The following is an 18497-nucleotide window of genomic DNA, read 5'->3' on the forward strand; positions in this document are numbered from 1 at the left end:
GAAATGATATACAACTGTATTGAATCATGTAAATGCCAAAATCTAGCCTAGAACGTTGCTTTGCCGACTGACGTAGATTTGCTCTGAGAATTAAAAGCACTTTTTAGGCACGATCCTTTAATAGATATAAAGAAATAGTATTCTTTATTATTTAAAACAGTATTCTTTCTTCCTTTAGTATCTATATATTATTAAAGCATATATAGATACTAAAAGAATAAAGATTACTGTTGTGATAGGAACACGTTTCCGCAATATGCGCGCGATTGTCGAGGCATTTTCAAAAAGAAATGGCCGTAAATCGGGAAATATCTGAAACCCAAAATGTTATTTTATGAGAAAAACGCCAATTTCTACTATAAGTAGCGGTCTTGAAACGACACAATGAAATAAGTGACACGTTCGTTGCGGTAAAAATGGTTAACGGTGCAGCTAACGGGCGGGTGTTTTCACGGGTTCAAACCTTCCCTAAAATCTTCTGCAATACGGATGTAAAAATAGCTATTTTTCACTGTTTAACTTTCAACATTTGACTTAATGTTAATTTGACAATTTTACCTCAGTATTTTTTCTGACGCATTTTTTTTAATTTGAAAAACAAGCACAAATTTAAAAAGGTCTAATGTATGTGTCCTGAAAATTTCAAGAGGTTAACGTTAAATTTAAAACGAGTAATTCTTCGCGAAGAAAAACAAAAGGCGATCGGTCGAGAGGGAGTTCTGCGTCCTCCTAAGCGTATCACCACCCTACCAGTCATAATTTCCATTAATATAAACATTGCTTTTAAGGAATTCATACTCCTTTATTAATATACTCGTCCGAAATTATGAACGTACCACAAAATTTACTGCATGAAAGAATTATGCCTGGCGTGGCACGCGCTCACTCTTGGGGCCTTATCTCGGGAACCACTGGTCAACATTGGAAAATATTTTAGGCGCAGCACGTAAAATGTCCAATGTATCGCTGGTTACCATAGAAAATCAGTTGAAAAATACCAGCGCCTTCTTATCGCCATTCATATCCCAAAAACAACCAAAAATGCCAAAATTCCTCAACTTTGAGTGCGATGCGGCACGTCTTCCCTTTATTCAATTGCAATAATATTTTACAGGATATGTTTTTACACCAGTTGGCATAAAATGAGGGGGTGTCCCAAACGAAATTCGAAAAATCTAAAAATAAGGACCACCCTACTGTTCCATATATTTTGCTCGAGGTCTTCCTTTTCCGTTCTTGTCATTCACTAGTCCCACGGCGATTGTCTTCATCAGACCATCACGTCTCAAAATGTGGCCTGTAAGGTTATTCTGCCTTATTATTAAGAATTTCATGAGGCTTCTCTTCTCTCCTACTCATCTTAATTCTTCCTCATTACTAACTCGGTCGATCCATTTGATCCTCATCATTCTTCTATCCTACCAAGGGGGAGAAAAAATGTCTGACAGAAAAGGTTACACTGAACCTACCCGAAAAGCACCCCTTCTTCAAATGAATCCCCCCGAAACTTTTTCCAGGCTACGGCCGTCAGAAGTATACATAAATGCCTACACATTTAGAGGACTCCCGAGACGCGTTCCTGCCCCGCTTGGATACCAATGTTTGTAGAACTGAGGCCAAAAGAGATCTTTGATCGCTCCCTGTCTCGGAACGGCACCACAGACGGGACGCATTCATTATGATCTTCCGAGGGAGTCAAATTACGCTCCGCAGTGGCTCAGCTGGCACGAGACTCGGCCATAACGGCCGAGGACGCACACAATCTTGGACGAGGGGAGGAAACCCTTTTCAAAACAACACTTGTAGCAGAGGAACTCCGAAAAAAAAGATAGACTCAAACAGTAGTTTTGATTCATTCAGTCACAAATGACAAGATACGGATATAAATTGTAGCACGGACAATAAGCTTCGACTCAAACGACCGCGCGTATCGTCCTCAAAAAGATAAATTTTACAAGAAAGAATGCGAGGGTTCCAAAATGTTTGACACACGCCACTTTACGGGGAAAGTAGGAATACGACTGGGGCACCACCTGTGTTCAAATCTGGCGACTCGATGTCTCGAGATAAAACAGAATGAGGCACAGACCTGAAATAGCACTTCAATGGGTAAGAATATTCGGTACATGTGAGAACAATGATTTATGACGAAAATAAGTCTTCCTTGTTAAGCCGTTTTCTCATAACTTAAAAATGAAAAAAATCGTTATTATAACTGAAACCTGTCACCCTTTACCAATGCTCAGCAGTAACTCTTCGATAAAGCAGCTGTCGACCTCGTATGGCTTTGCATGATTAGAACGGAAGATTTTGGTATCACTGATGGGTTAGCGACAAAAATCCAAATAAAAAATGTCGCTCATTTTCCATGAGTTAGTGACATCACTGAGTTTCTGGTTCATTAAGTCGTTCATAGAGACCCGATGATTAACGGAAAGAATCACTCACTGAAGTGTTAATGACAAAATAAATCACGTGAGATAGATTCACGAGGCCGAGAAATAGCAAAAAAGCGGTGAACCGCTCGGAAAGTCAGTGATGTCATGGACTTATCAGCGAAGGGGTAAGCTCCACAAAGAGAATGTGTAATGATATACGAGTATCGTACATCGGTGCACTCGTATATAGCGAATATACTCGTATGTAAAGTTAAATGCAGTGGGAAGACAAATCCTCGGGAGGCTTACCTGATGCTGAAGTGAAAGGGATATGAAGTCCTCACGTGCAGCGCAAGGCAGCCATGTTGATCATCCTGCACCTCATTTCAAGGGAAGCGTTGCCAACCTAAAATAACAATTATAAACCGTCACTAAGGGCGTTTCACAGCAACTATCCAATTCAAAGCATATATTCAACTGAATATTCAAATAATGTTTTTGAACACAAATTTCACGCATGAAAATTCACAATGTTAAAAAAGCGAAGTAAGGCTAAAAACCACGAAGATTAAAGGCCTGTTTACACGGTACATTAACACGTACGGGTTAATGTCTAAATGTATGAACGCGAGAATGAACGCCAAAATGCACCGTGTAACTACCCAACTTGTGCGAATACATGCACAAAAAATAGAACCTGTTCTAATTTGGTTCATGCATTAGTACATGTTCCGTTCCGGTCCACAAAAATCATTCACGCAAACGTACATTACCTCGTACGTGTTAATGTATCGTGTAAACAGGCCTTAAGAAATGAACTTGTCATTAAACACACTAATTTTTCCTAATTGTGTCGACTGTAGCGCCTTATCTCATCCAACACTTTGCCTCCAGTCACAGAATTCGCTAACAGGTATCTAGCTCCTTGAAATTGGAATAGATAGTTTCATTTAACTCATATATTTTATTTCATGATGAACCTCGAATTAATTTTTCTGCATAAGAAATTTATAACACATTTATTTTGTAAACACTGCAACATAAGAACGAGCATTAACATTTAGGAATATCTTCAAGCATTTATATTTTATAATTTAAATAATCTAAAAACAAGTAATCAAAACAACGTTTCTGGAAAATATATTTTACTAACGCAAAATCTGGCAGACGAAGAACAAAATATGTCATGCCTCCTGGAACGAAGTTTCTCATATAAAATGCCAGGTAATAAATAGTCCGCTTAAAAAAAAGTAGAGGCAGTTGAAATAATTCACGTAATTATTATCCGCGAAGGCTCCAGGGATGGAAATCCCATCCCTTTGTAACGGTGCAAAGTGCGTTTGGTACAAAAACCAAGTCCAGTATCCAAGAGTAACAAACCTATTTTTTATTAATAGTTGTGGAAAACTGTATTTCTTTTAATTTTGTTCTATATTTAGATATCACCGTCTATATTCTATAACTATCCCGTCTGTATTTAAGTATACCTGCCTGTATTCTATTCATGAAAGTATTTTTTTGTTGTGACGGAGGAAGCTATGATTAATATTTTTTTGTGTTAAGTTTTCGAGGGTATATTTAAGAGAAACAATCCACGTGTCTTTCTCCTTTTTCCCTTACCCTTAGAGAGAGAAGGAGAGAGAGAGCTACTACATCTTTTACGCGGAAATGCTGCCTGGCTATGAATAGGATTCGGATCTGGCCAGTTTGAGTCCCCCGCTATTCCGCCGGCCACCTTATTCCCGTCGCTGACACCATCGATAGCGCCATCTTTCAGCCAATCAGAACGCACGGCCGCTAGTAACAATTGTAACGCCTCGCTTGACTTTTAATCGAATGACAGTTGTAAATAAAGGAAAAGGCGGGATAAGCGATGGAAAAAATAACGGTGGGATAGCCCCGTGTGATTGAGAAAATAATAAGTCGAGGGATCATTATCTTGGTCCCAGTAAAACCTATCAATCTGAGAGACGAAAAATGTGATCCTCGATTCAGGCGTAAGTGGCATAAAGTTAAGAGAAATACTATCATAGTTTTAATGAACAGATCCACCAATTCATAGTCGCATAGAAATTAAACGTGACTACGGATAAATGAGTGAACCATCCTGCGAGGCAGCCGTTTGCTATACATAGTTTTTCAGTGATGTGATGCGACGGAGTACAAATTAATCTAATTCATGTTAACGACTACATCTTTGGTAATTTTTACTAGTAATCGATACATTTTTAAGAAAATATTTTTTTCTTTTAATCTAATCCAAAAGGTCGTGCCTGTAATCGATATATTTTTTTAAGCAAACGTGAAAATTTGAATTCCACGCATGATGATTGAAAATCAATTCCAGCTACATTTACCTCATTCTGAGTTTTAAATTTGTTCGAACATATTTTTTTATGCCTAAAGTACCTAAATCACACATTTTAATTATTAAATTATGTAACGGCAGTAAATAATAATTAAAATGCTGATTTGAAGGCTAGCAATCCCTGTTTAAAATAAGGAAAATATTGAGAGCGAATCCTTCATGTAAAGGACCAAAATTGAAAGTAATTGTAATCAAACTGTTCAGTTTTCCTTAAGAGTAATTTGTAATTGAAATTAATTAAAAATTCTATATTGCAGTTCTTCGCTGAATCCACGTAACGCACAACTCATTTTTCTGCATTTCAATAAAGTAACGAGATCAGACCAGTAGATGCTGGCGAGATCGCCGGCGAAACTATCGCCATAAGACATAAAAAAACGCCATGACATTCCGGAAAACATGATCAGATCGAATGGAGACCCAAAGAAAATGACTGCCAGCTGTGCTCAATGACGCGTGCTGAGCAGTGTCCACGGAATACTGGATAGGAGAAGCACCAAGGGTCTGGAATATAATGACGGACAGCTTCGAAGACGAATAGGTTGAAGCGAATATGATTGATATGAACAGGAAACGATGCCTCCCGATGAATCGGTGGGTGGGCGGGGCTATGGAATCATGATCACGACACAGATGTTCGACGGGAGAAGTGGAGGGGGGAACGTGACGCTGTGGATCCCGGAAGTCACGCGTGACCACAAACGATGGAGAGAATTTCCAGAAATACGGATGATGGATCACGAGTGCCTGGGAAAGAAGAAGGAAGTAGATGAGTAAAAATATCAATTAATGAAACAGAAAAAAATTAGACCGATGGAAATACTTGAATTTGTCTCCTTCTATATTTATAAAAGAGAATGTCTGTTTGTCTGTCTGCTATGAATTTCCATACGGCTGCACTGATTGCTACCAAAGTTCATAGGTAGGTGCACCTTATGCTCCCATAGGCCCTAGCGCTACTTCTGGTTGTATCCGACGGGTCCTTTGCGTCGTTTTCTCAATAACGTTTGTTACATCACGTCATACAACTTCTGCCGTTGTATATCCTGCCGGGTAGGCACGCCTCTTCACACTCTCAAAGATAAAACCTAACTCAAACGATACTTCACTAATCTATTATTCATCTCGGTGAAAACCTTTTTCCTGGGGTATGCGCTAATACGACATTAAAAAACATTCAAAGTATTTAAGTTATCAACTAATAAGAAACCATTTTAAAATAATAGAACCCAATGCACTAGTTTGAGCACTTCAAGCACACTATACCGCCAATATTATCGTATCAGATTTGTCGCATTAAACCATTTCAAATACAATGTAGTTGACAATGTTTGAAGGTTCCCCACTGGCTTCATCAGATACCGTGCGACCATCATTTTATTGTTTTGCATTAACTCGAGTTTGTTTACTTGCCGTTTGTTTGTTCGTGTACCATTATATTCGATTTCCCTCAGAGACAAGCCTGATATATATTGAGCAGCATGACAAACAAGTATTAATTTTAAAATTTTTCAAGCGCACCACGTTTTTTGTGTTTAATATCTGAAATGTTCTTCTAAAACTTATTTTAACTTTGTCATCAATCGTATTTGAAAATTTCAATACATTATGGGGTCGTTATGTTCTTCCTTTTAATTAATCTTGGTAACTATAGAATATTTTGTGCCCAAACAAATACTAGTTATTGTTGTAAATTCACTAAGTTTGTTTATTTGTCGTTCAGCTCGCTTATTGCGAATAAAAATTTTATTTCCATAGCACTCATAGCATAGTATTCACGGCGAGCGATATGAATCTGAATTAGCAAATATTCTAATTAAATCCCATAATTCTCTAAAGAATTTCCCTTTTCCCCACTAACTGTGGATTTATAGCAGAGTAAGAGGTTAAAACGCTAGCCTCAGTTTCCAGCCACAGCGCAGCCACGTAAAGCCCTCCGTACTCAGGTTGATAGTCTAAGTTCCATTCCGCGAGACACCATCGTTTTCATACATGCACACCACTTCTTTCCACAGCCTTGACGCGCCCATCCGAACAGTTGCGAAACGCCAAGAGTCGCACCACATTGTCTCGTGGTGCTTGCCTAGGATGATGCACGACAGAGGTCGTCAACTGCATACAATCGCGGAAGGCGGGACGCATTTAATTAATTTTTTTCGTTCTCAGATTCCAACGCCATTGCCTAGCGCGTAGAAAATGCTTCTGAGTATTGCGCAAAAGAAAATTACATTCACATGACATGCGGCAAAGCAATTTTGCAGTTCATACTATCCTTGTTTTTTTTTCCCAAGGACTACAGCAGACAGTCCAGATGTTTGAGCGAAGTGCATCAGCACATAAAATAGGTCACAAAGATAATTGCAACTAATGATAGTGACGGTATTCCCTTGGTTACAAAGTATGCAGCCAATTGATAATGAGAAATCCAATGCCTCTAAATAAGCCAAGGGAATTCATGTGGACTTTCCCGTTAGATTACTCGCGCTAAAATTTAACCATGCAATGCATAAGAAGAAAATGGAGTAATACAGTACATCAGGCCTAGGATTGCAAGCGATTTAGGAATGAATTGATAGAAAACATTTAAAAAAGTATTATTCACACATTTTTGTCGTCAGAAGAGTGAGATCAACAGATAAATCATCCGAAACCCTCAAAAGAAGACAGGAAAACTTTATCGATCACACCATTAGATATTACGATTCAAAGAAGGCAATCGTTGAAAGACTAAGGAAGACATGGGAATAAGTAGTTTAAAATCAAGAGATGAGTTAATAGAGAATAAAGAGATGAGGTAAAAGAGTAATGGAAATAAATAAGTAGACACGGAAAAACAGCCGCAAGGAGAATGGAGTGGATGGCTGCATGCAGCAAATATCAGGAAAGTTATACAATTTTAAAGATATTTGTGAGTCACGTACGTGTAATCGAAATATTACTTTAAAGATTTGTAGAGAAATAAATGATAATTGAAATAAAATTGCATACATGTCGTTGGTAACGAAATTCGTACAGTTCCATTTTTTACATGCAGGTACTGCATTGATAGTTGAGCCTGGCGCAAGCAGCCCGTAGTGTTACATCTTCCCATCCTCCGCTGCATCCAGCTGTTCCGCACGACTTCGAACGCGAGTTCACACGTAGCGCTTCGCACGGGAGTATTGCAACCTGCTTGCAAAAAATTTGCAAGGAGAGCTACAATTAAAATTTTCTGTTTATAAATTTGTAGTTCCACATTTCAACACTTGAATTTAAATCGTAACACAAAAGTTAACTCGATACCATGAAAAAAAAATTTGCTCCGAATATTTTATGCTCCAAATTAGCAAAAATTATTATCTTCGACCAAAAACATGTTTCCTCGTGATAAAGCCCTTTACAGTACGTTTCCATTTTGAAAAAGGTCTGTACTAAAAATTACAGAATACAAGAGAATTGAATTTTCATAAAAGCCACTAAAAGAGTTATTCCGACGAAAATTAGGCATTTTGAGATATTCCCAAATACATAAAAACATATCGATTGGAGAAAATTAATAAACGCTAGGTAAGTTTAAAGTCCCAAGTGATTGTTCTTAGGATATAAGAATACATAAAATGGCCACAAAAATGCAATGTCGTCAATTTAAACCACGAGACCTTTGATTTCCACGTACCCTCATATTAAGTCCGCGACATTATTTCATATCCACCTATTTAGCTCATAAACCTACTCTGCGATCGGAGTAAATTACCTTGATCTTCGATCGATAAGAGAAATAAATGATAATTGAAATTTAATTTCTTAAATTATATTTTTTTAGCTATGCATGGCTATGACATAAGGATTAAAATTAGAGAGTAGTGGGTGTCACGCAAAAAATCATGGGATTGGAGGAGTAAACACTTCTAAAAATAAGGATGCCCAAGCGACGGCTCTTTTCGCTTGTACCACCCACAGTCAAAAATCGTGCAAATAAAAGAAATTCAGAGATTTCAAAACACGTAAACAACCAGGCGTTGCAATGCAACCGCGAAGCGAGCTTTCTCATTGTCTGTGGCTCCATTGTGATAGCGTGAGCCAGAAGCCCTGTAGATTGCACTTTCAACACTACCTCCTCATTCGCAGTTGTTATGAATCAATTCCTCTGGATGTGCGCCAATTTAGTGCTGGATCGAGCCATTTCCTTCATTTTCCTAAACAGCCCATCAACAATGGGGTAGTTTCCTTCATCAAAAGAAAACGAAAGGCATTAATTGCGATTTGTTATCCACCATTAGTGTATTCATAATATACAAATTATTTGGCTTTAGAAATGCCGGTTTAGACGAATAGCAATGGTCAATTTTTATCCTCATCAGAGAAAGGCCAGACCGGCGCCCATGCGATGCCACTCCACGTGACGTCACAGGGACCTAGTTTCTATACGAGTAGATTAGAGTTTTACATAGTCTTAGATTACCAATGCATGCATAAGGCACATAGCTCAGGGAAACATGTCTTAATAATCACTTATTAAAACTGGCTAAGGTCGGAAAGTTTCCTCCGCTTGATAAGGTATTAATAAACCTTATTTAAGCCAAGCGCTACCAGCTAGCAGGGTCTCTGCTACCTTTTAGCAGCCTGCATCTCAGCAGCGCACACATTCTCGCCCCAAAGTCACCGCACTCTGCTGCAGCGGGACCCACAAGGGCTTTTCCCGTCATTCATACTTAGCCGTCGCGTTCTCGCGCGCTTGAAAATTTTCTCTTTTTATTTAATCGCGAAAAATAGATATTGTCATTTAAAAATCTAAAAGCGTGAAATACGTACTTCAAGAGTAATAATCTTTCGATGTAGGTAATAAAAAATAATAGGAAACCACCCTATTCACCTATCATCGTCAATTTATATCGTTAGTTATCGATAGAAGGAATCAAGATCCAAAGCATGAGATTGAACAATGATCATATTTTTGGCAAAAGCCTTTTCCAGCTTGCTTAGGAGACTTCAGCGCCATTTACATGGAAATAGCTTCTTTTAAGGGGCAATCATGGCTGAAAACCAATGACGAAAGGAGATTCAACAAATGTTATCCATACCCAATAATATTTCATGGAATAATTAACTCGTTGTAAGTATACATTTTTATGTGAAAATGACATTGATGTTCGGCACGGACACCGCCAATGTATCTGTTAAATCTGCACAAGTTAAAGCAAAATGTGTGAAACCCTCATAATATAAAGTTTTATTTTTTTACCGTACCGTTACCGTAAAAAGTATTTGCGGTATAAAAAGTTTCTAAAATACAATTACAATATTTTTATAGAAACGGAAATAGAGACATTACTAAACTCACTCTTAAAGGCACATTCGGTGCATAAGAAACCTATACTACGAGGGCTATGATGAGAATATTACAAACTATAGCAGTTACGGATTAACTTGAGGAAAATGTTTGTCTTGAGGAAACGAGTTTGTCGCCAGTAGTTGATGACTTAACTGGCGCAGATTCACTGCGTGAAGCACCTGCTTTGGACCGACATACTAGATAGGTAAAGTACATGTGACTTGGATGTGACGCACATTAAAAATATATAAGTTTTTTTCAGGAACTTTTTAGCAATTATGGAGGATTACCCGACCTTTTGGAAAGGAAAAATAAATATGTGAGAACTTGCATTGCGAAAAGTCTCTAAAATAAATATAAAAAAATAATTAAAGATTAATGATTCTGTTAATGAACATTGAAATGAACGATTCCATTTCGGTTTTCCTGTTCTGTTTAACGTGGAAAAGTGGCTAGCCAAGCGCTACCTGCTAGCAGGGTATTCTACGCTGCCACCATGCTCGGCAGCAAGCAGCCTGCATCGTAGCGGCGTTCATAGCCTCGGACCAAGGTGGCTTCACACAGCAGCAGCCACACGTCACACGGGCTTTTCCCAGCATTCATACTTATCCGTCGCGTTTTCGCGCGCTTGAAATTTTTGACTTTTCATTAAATCGAGAAAAATAGATATTGTCATATAAAAATGTAAAAGCGTGAAATACGTACTCCAGGAGTAATAATCTTTCGATTTAGGCAATAAAAAATAATAAGAAACCACCCTATTGCCATTCTCGACTCGATACTCGCGAGTAGTTTTCAACTCGACACGAGATCAAAAAGTACTACGCGCACATCCCTAGTTAGGACACAGGCGAACCATCTATCAATTCAAGTCTACTAACGCGATAAAGATCACGGAGAAAAATTCTAATCTGAAAGTAAACTTGCTTCCAATTTATTTCCTCAAGTTTGACCTACTTTATCTATTGACAAGCGCACAAGTTTACAGACCTCCCTCACACGAGCTGGTTCACTGCCACTGAATTCTGTGTAAATAGTACAAGCATATTTCATCCTATTCTCGCAACTCCTGTTCTATTGAGTACAGCGTGATAGCACCAGCATTTTTACATCAGATTCCACTACGAGTGTTTCCAGGGAAGCAATCTTTGGATCGCTCTCTTGATGCCATCGTTTGATACAAGGGTACTGCATATAGGAGGCCCAATTCAATCCCCAAAAAGGTCGATTTCTCTTGCTTCTTCGCACGTAGTTTACTGGGTTTCCAAAAATGTCCGCGGCGCGGTGATAAATGCAATGATCCACTTTTTCCAATATTTTGTGGTATGATGTTTGTCATTGCGGGGAATAGCATTGAAAAGTTATGAATTTAATGGATCACATCAACACGTAAACAAATTTCCGCTAACACCCCTAATCATAACCTATTTTCCCGTGAAACTACGATCGATTTGTCCGTCAACGATGCGAGTGGCTACTTTTGTAAACCCACTTACATGTGCGGTGGATGACAACACATTTCAGAGGCAGACTCGTGCCAAGGATATTACAAAAGAGGATCCTCAATTCGGCCTCTAAAAGTGTTGTCACCGTTGCCACCCACCGCGCATTTAAGTGGGAGGAATAGAAGGATCAACAACTTAGCTATTTCCACGTAGTAAATTATTGAGATCGACCATGGTTTCGTTACAGAGTAACATTATCAAGGTGAAAAATGCAGGTAAATTGAAGGTATATATAGTAGAAGGTTGGGTAGGGAAATTTCCGGGAGCCGTTGGTTAGGGGGAGGTAAGGGTTGGGTTTGGAGTTAAGTTAGGCGTCACTGTGAGTGGGGTGGGTGGAGGGGTGGATGAGTAAGTGAGAAAAAGGAGGAGGGGGGAGCGAGAAGGGTAAAGGTGGTCGTTAACCAGGTACGAGTCCATGTGGCTTAAAATTTCCAGCTCTTCCAAGGCGTCTAATCTCCGTCCTTTCTTCTCAAAGTGAACTACTATTACGCCCGCTACTATTAATTATATTAATTAAATTTAAATGGGTTTACAAAACTCGCTCGGTAGGTGTCGCTAACGGACGAATCGATCCGAGTTTAACGGGGAAATAAGGCATAATTAGGGGTATTGACCGAAATCTATACACGTGATTGATGTGATCTATCAAATTCATAACTTTTCAATGCCATTCCTCGCAAAGACGCACATTATTCTGAAAAATATTGGATAAAATTGGATCGCGTTGCACTCATCACCACGTCGCGGACATTCTTGAAAACCGATTAAAATGCGACCGAGGTGGCAACAGAAATCAGCCCTCTTTTGGATGGCATTGGGCCTCCTCTATGCAGTACCCTTGATTTGTCGATTGATAAATCCGCGTCGTCTCCGCGTGGTGGCGCGTTCATCTCCATACTCCACCTACCGACGCCCGCATCTAATTTGTTGCGCACAGGGCGCTATTCATCCGTTCACTCAACAGACACACTGCCCGAGGAACCTCTGGTGCCGAAGATAGCCTGTGTGGGTGTGGGTGGCACGGGAGAGGCTGGAGGGAATAGTTGCGTCACCGCTGCATTTCGAAAGCGCTGCAGAGGCTAGAGTGTTTTGTATTTTTTTTAAACCTTTTTATCCCTTTTCATCGACGCTTTACGGTTACACGCTGTTGAGTAAATTGACTCTTCTGGTTGCGTGGGCGGTCTTCAAAAGAGATTCGGGCCAAATTTAGGCCACGCGACGAACTCCGTCGAAAAATTAAGAGCCGAGCGCAAATTGAGTTCTCTTTCTTTTATTTTCCAGCTTCCTTTATCATTTTCGTTTTTCAGAAAATCTTTGGGAACTTAAAAGATATTCTTCACATCTTAGATAAGCCTTTCATCAATCAATATATAACGTACAATATTTGGAAATTTTTTTGCATAGCCAAGTTTAAATGAAGCAACCAGATACTCAAAATAAATAATCTCATTGCCTTAAAATTATAAACGGTACGTAGATAATGTAAAGTACCATGTTTATGTTTTTAAATTATTAAGGTGACCCGAATATTTTTATTTGACATAGCCCTGATTTTTTACCTGAGAATTTTTATTCACATGGCAGATTTTAATCCCTGAAGAGGCCACTTTAAATTAACGATAATACATTTTTTAAATAAAGATATCTACTAAAACACCAGGAATTGTCCTTACCCCTATAAAATCTATAAACAGCGGGTTTAATTTTTTTTTAAATAAATATTTTCTTTAGTCGTTTCACACGCGACCCTAACGGTCAAACTTAACGAGGCAACGAAATATCCATCACAAGAAATAGCTGCAAACAATGGCATAACCTTTCCGAGTAGAAAACTTTAAAAAAAAGATACTGTGTTTAATATGCACTTGTCAATGAGTAATGACATCGCAGCGCCAAAAGTGCACCAAAAATTATTTATGTAATTAGCTAAAATTTCTCGATCCAATTACATTCTAGATTCAAAGTAAAACTCAAAATATAAGCACCTTCAAATACATAAATTCAATTTTTCCGCCAAACAATCTAGAATTGACATCGATACTATATCGCTCAATAAACCTAAAAATTAAACACTGACGTCACCTTATAAGAAACAATACACCGAACTCAACGCAACAATAAGGCAATTTAAGCCGGCAATCTATATACTCACCCTTAGTTTTCCTGAGAAATGAAGGACTTCGTACATGGCGAAAGAACCACAGGTCAGAAAAATAAACTTATTCCATGAGATTTCACCATGAAGAGCTCATTACCTCAGAACATAGTGCTTCCGTACAGCCGATACGTGGCTCCGAAAAATAAATGCGAGAACAAGAATTCTCGCGATAAACTAAGCTATTAAAGGGCCCATTTTAGGCAGAGTCATACATTTTCAAATAGCCGGTGATTTAAATGTCGAGAAGACAACACACAAGGCAGAAAACAAAATAGTTATTAGGCGGATTCTTTCGCACAAATAACACTACTGAAGAGCACCCATTAGTGTGAAAGGAGAGACTTCAACTTGCTCGGAAGCTTCGCCCACACTCGACGTCTCCCACGGAAACGTTGAGTAAACAAATGCAACTCGTCACACGCCAGGAATAAAGGGAGAGTGTGTGCGTTCTATATATACGCGATGCTGGACCGAAATAATGCCATTCGGAGGAACAAGGCGAGAGCTATCTCCACGATCAAGGGCACTAGGATAAACAGGTTAAGAGTAAGGATCCTGATGCATTTCACTACCGAAAAATTCCTACACCAAACGTTTTATAAACTAAAACAATAGTACAAACATGAGCTAAATCAGTGGTAAACTTTTTATTCCATTATTTACATATAAACTTCTTGTGAAGAGTAACAGATTCTATTTAGAAACAATAAAATTGGTTAACGCAATAGGCAATGAAGAGAGGCACTCACTACGTATAAAATCTTGTGACAAAGAAACTTAGTGAAGTATTGAGCAAGCAATCAATAAATATTTACCACCTCAAACTTGCACACGCCCGTATTTTGAAACCCTTAACTTTGTCAATTAAGTTTTAAACATTATACGTCACAATAAAGTGGACAGTGTTACAATTTCCGTTATTTAAAAGAATTCTATAATATTGGATGGAATAAATTTTTATTTCTAGAGCTATTGTAAGACATTTCTGTATCTCTAAATCCATTTCCATTGGCCTTCAAAAGACAACAAAAATACAACAACTTCTTTCCTACCACTAAAGTTAGTTCGTATTATTTACCGTCTGCGCAAGCCGTAGACAACACTATTAATGGGCATCAGTAATTAATAGTTAAGAAAGTCATTACTTTAAGCAATCAAATTCTACTATTATTCCTAGCAGGGATGGTAATCGAAGCTAAACGAAAGTCAAAACCAGTACCGTGAAACGGCCTGACTTTCCCCCAAATATTTTGACTCCTAACTTTATTTTTTGTTTAAATCGCTTGAAATATTTTTTAAATTTTTTATTTCTTTCCGGTTAGATTGCTGATATTTTACAGTTATTGAAAATCAACTTTTTAGATCAGTAAAGTATTCAAAATATTTTTTTTTTTTGTTTTTTAATGTCGTTGGAGCAAAGTCAGGCGAGAATCGGGTGACTTTTCCCCAACATTTTATTCCTATTGTAACACACACAAGAAAAGGTTTTTGGAGAAATGAAACATCAAAGGAGTATTTTAAAGAGTTTATATGTTAGATAGTATCAAATTTAAACTAGGCCGCTAATTATCATAATTTTTTATATTTAGAGGGCATTTTACTACCTACACTAAAAATGAACGAAAATAAATTGTAAGGACATGGGAGGGCAAAATGAAAACAGAAAACTCAAATTCAACAGTAACTTTACGATAAAACATTGACTTTTCCCTAAGAATATGTCTGAGGTAAAGTCATTCCGGATTTCTCTGAAAAGGTATGTTGTCCCAGAAACTTGCTAATATAATCCTTCGTCATTGAGGTGAACAAAAATATGATTTATGCAGCTGATCTATGGTGAAATTTGAGTAAAAAAATACATAACTCAACTTCTGGAAGCGTCTAGGAGGCCGACAATCAGCAACTTTTTACATATAAACTTTAGTACCACAAAAACACCCTCCTCACAAAATCAACAGCAGCCTTCACTAGAACATGCAAGACTACTGGAAAAACCTTTTAATGTCTTGCAGTGTTGCCAAAGAATCCAAGAAAAATAATAAAACCCCTCCAAATTGACAACATAGTATCCATTTCTATGAAATGAAGCATTGTTGACGTGGTGGGGAAAAGTCAGGCCGCTTGGGGTAAAGTCAGGGCATCAGTAATTAATAGTTAAGAAAGTCATTACTTTAAGCAAAAAAATACGGTACGATTTCAATAGTTTCGTTCCCGGGAGCGAAATGTAGAAACGAAAAAGAATAAAACCCGGGAGCTAAACTCATGAAAGAACTCTCGCAGCAAACTCACAGAAACATTTTAGATTCGTTTTAATTGCCATTCTTGCCTATTAGTGGCCTTTTATCCTACACTTTTCCCATCACATTTTTTCATCACAATTCCCTGCTTTCCCCGGGCTTAACACTCGTGTTCCGTTGTGTGTTGTCCCTCAACTTAAGCTACAAGGTCATATCGGTGATAAATTTTAAAGTACAGTGAATTTTTTTGTTTAACATTTAGCTACACCGTCCAGATATTTATCTACATCATCACCGTTCCCACTTAGACATTTTCGCAGGATGGTAAAAACATTTCTAATACCACCATCATAGAAGTTGCTCTCAGCCAATTCTTTGCGATGGTCTGCCACCCGTTGCCTGTGCCTAAATGCAGTGCTCTTAGCCAGCGTTTCACGTGAAAAAAAGAGTTGAAAACCAGAGGGAGCCAAGTCCTCATTGCAGGAATTGTGAGCCGGATCAACTGATCCACTCGTTGAATAGGATCATCGGCTGAAAACTCACATCCCTCCCCGACGGGAGGACTGCACAGCTCAGCATGAAGAAATGAAACTATAACTCCCAATTCTCACTTGGCTGGAGACACCGTTGTTTTGGGCATGTTTAAGAGCTCAATGCGCATTCTGAACAAGCAATTGCGGCGTGACGCGGTCGACGGCTGTATTTAAGATACTGCGCAAGGCATAATTGAATTGTCACTGCGGTATTAGTTTTACGACCGATCGGGCTTTGAAAAAAAACAATAAACCTCATATTTACGAATTCCTTCCGTATCAAAACGAGGCCAATCTTTCTACATCATCCTTCGGCCCGAGAGGACTTCCTATATAGATATCAATCGTGATAGTGCCTCATATTGTTATGACATTCATCTCCTGTTTACTTCCGGGTTTTCTTGTCTTAAAAATCCCATTCGATCCTTATCATACGCATTTATCATGAACATTCATACGCTTCTATTGTATTCGATTCCACTTGAAACTGCTTACGACAATCAATATTTACGCAATGATGAAGGCTCGCAATTATGTCATGAAGATTAATAATACCAAATATCATAATCAAACGTATTTAATTTAAGAAATTTACACCCCCCGCTACAAGCCTATTGGGGCGACTTGCGGGATAGTATGTAGACGAAATAATAATAATAATATTAATAATAGATGCCTTTATTCGGGCAAGGATGAGATTAATAAGTCCCCTCTTCCAACTAAACCCTCGTTAGCGTCGATGCAAACATATTTTAAACGATAAATAAACGTTTAAAACACAAAAAATATGCAGTATACACTATTAGTGAAATGTCAAACAAGATACAAAAGCATATCGATGGCTAAGTTCTAACAACACGTATCTCAAAAATAGTAACTTTTCAGGAGAGAAAAAATATGATTAATTTATTGCACTTGTACACTGAAATTAAAAACCAAAAGTTCATAAAACTGAAAAAGAAGCATTTATTTGCAAACGAAGAGTAGTTTCTGGCTTTTATTTTATATTTTTAATGCTATTACACTTTGTATAAGACACCTGTCATAAACAAGCCGAATTTAAGATACGCGTTGTTAGAAATTAGCCATCGATATGTGGAAATTTTGTGTAAGAAAAAAGATTTCTGTTTGTGGGTAAAAAACATGAGGATAAGGAAGTAGTATCCTTCAGCGAAAAAACCCAATGCAGGAAAAATTATGTAGTGTAGTTGTAGATGCATCATGAACGAGGGAATAAACATGAGGCACGATTGGGTCCCTCGCGACCAATGAATGAAAATACCGCTGTCGACGAAACAAATTAATTACTTCAGACGGGCGGCGCTAAGGGGAGCTCTATGAGGGTGGCGCATTGTTGACACTGAGATATAAATATACGAACAGTGAGAGGGCGGGCGTTTTTTTATTCGGGCTCCCGGTGGAAGGGGTGAACAAGATGGAGTGAAATCGTGCTGAGAAAGGGATGAGGTGTTAGTAGCTTGGAGAGGGGGAGAAAATACCAAAGGGCAATAGAAGGGGAGCACGAATAGGCGTCAAATGAAGAAGGGAGCCGATTCAAGAAGATTCAATAGCGAGCGTTCGGAGACTTTGAATCGCCGCTTTAAAGACCTCGAGGACTTCAGGAAGTGTTTTTTTTTCTGTAGCCACCCATCTGGCAAGATAGGTCCAAGACACTACTGGCCACTCGTCTTATTCCATCACACTGAATGGTCTTCTCACAATCAGTATTCTCTTCGACGACGACTCGAAAAGCTGCGATAAAGCCGCCTGGTGAGATAATTACCGGCACACTTTATCTCCATCGGATAAAATTTACTATACTAAATGCTTTTAAACTAACGAGTAGTATCAATAAAAGGTGAGATAAAGTCACTCTGTAATCGAGACACAAGCCGTGTCCGAATGGCCAAGCATGCCAGCGCTTGGCGTAGCGATGGCTGCGGGCATTCTTGGATTACCGGAGTACTTGAATATTCGGATGTTTTCACTTTACAGAAAACACTTCAC

At 38.5% G+C, this 18497-nt stretch overlaps 1 protein-coding gene across 6 annotated transcripts in view; it reads right to left on the reverse strand.

Moving 5' to 3' along the window:
• The window catches only part of LOC124162097 (CD151 antigen-like), a 178673-nt gene that overhangs the window by 22100 nt on the left and 138076 nt on the right, over positions 1-18497 (reverse strand). For 3 of the 6 annotated variants that reach the window (XM_046538481.1, XM_046538485.1, XM_046538483.1), the window contains one exon: positions 2688-2784. The gene's annotated coding sequence lies outside the window, so the exon portion shown is untranslated. The other 3 variants (XM_046538486.1, XM_046538484.1, XM_046538482.1) reach the window with 3 other exon arrangements.

Source organism: Ischnura elegans, chromosome 7, assembly GCF_921293095.1.
Source record: "Ischnura elegans chromosome 7, ioIscEleg1.1, whole genome shotgun sequence".
NCBI lineage: Eukaryota > Metazoa > Arthropoda > Insecta > Odonata > Coenagrionidae > Ischnura > Ischnura elegans.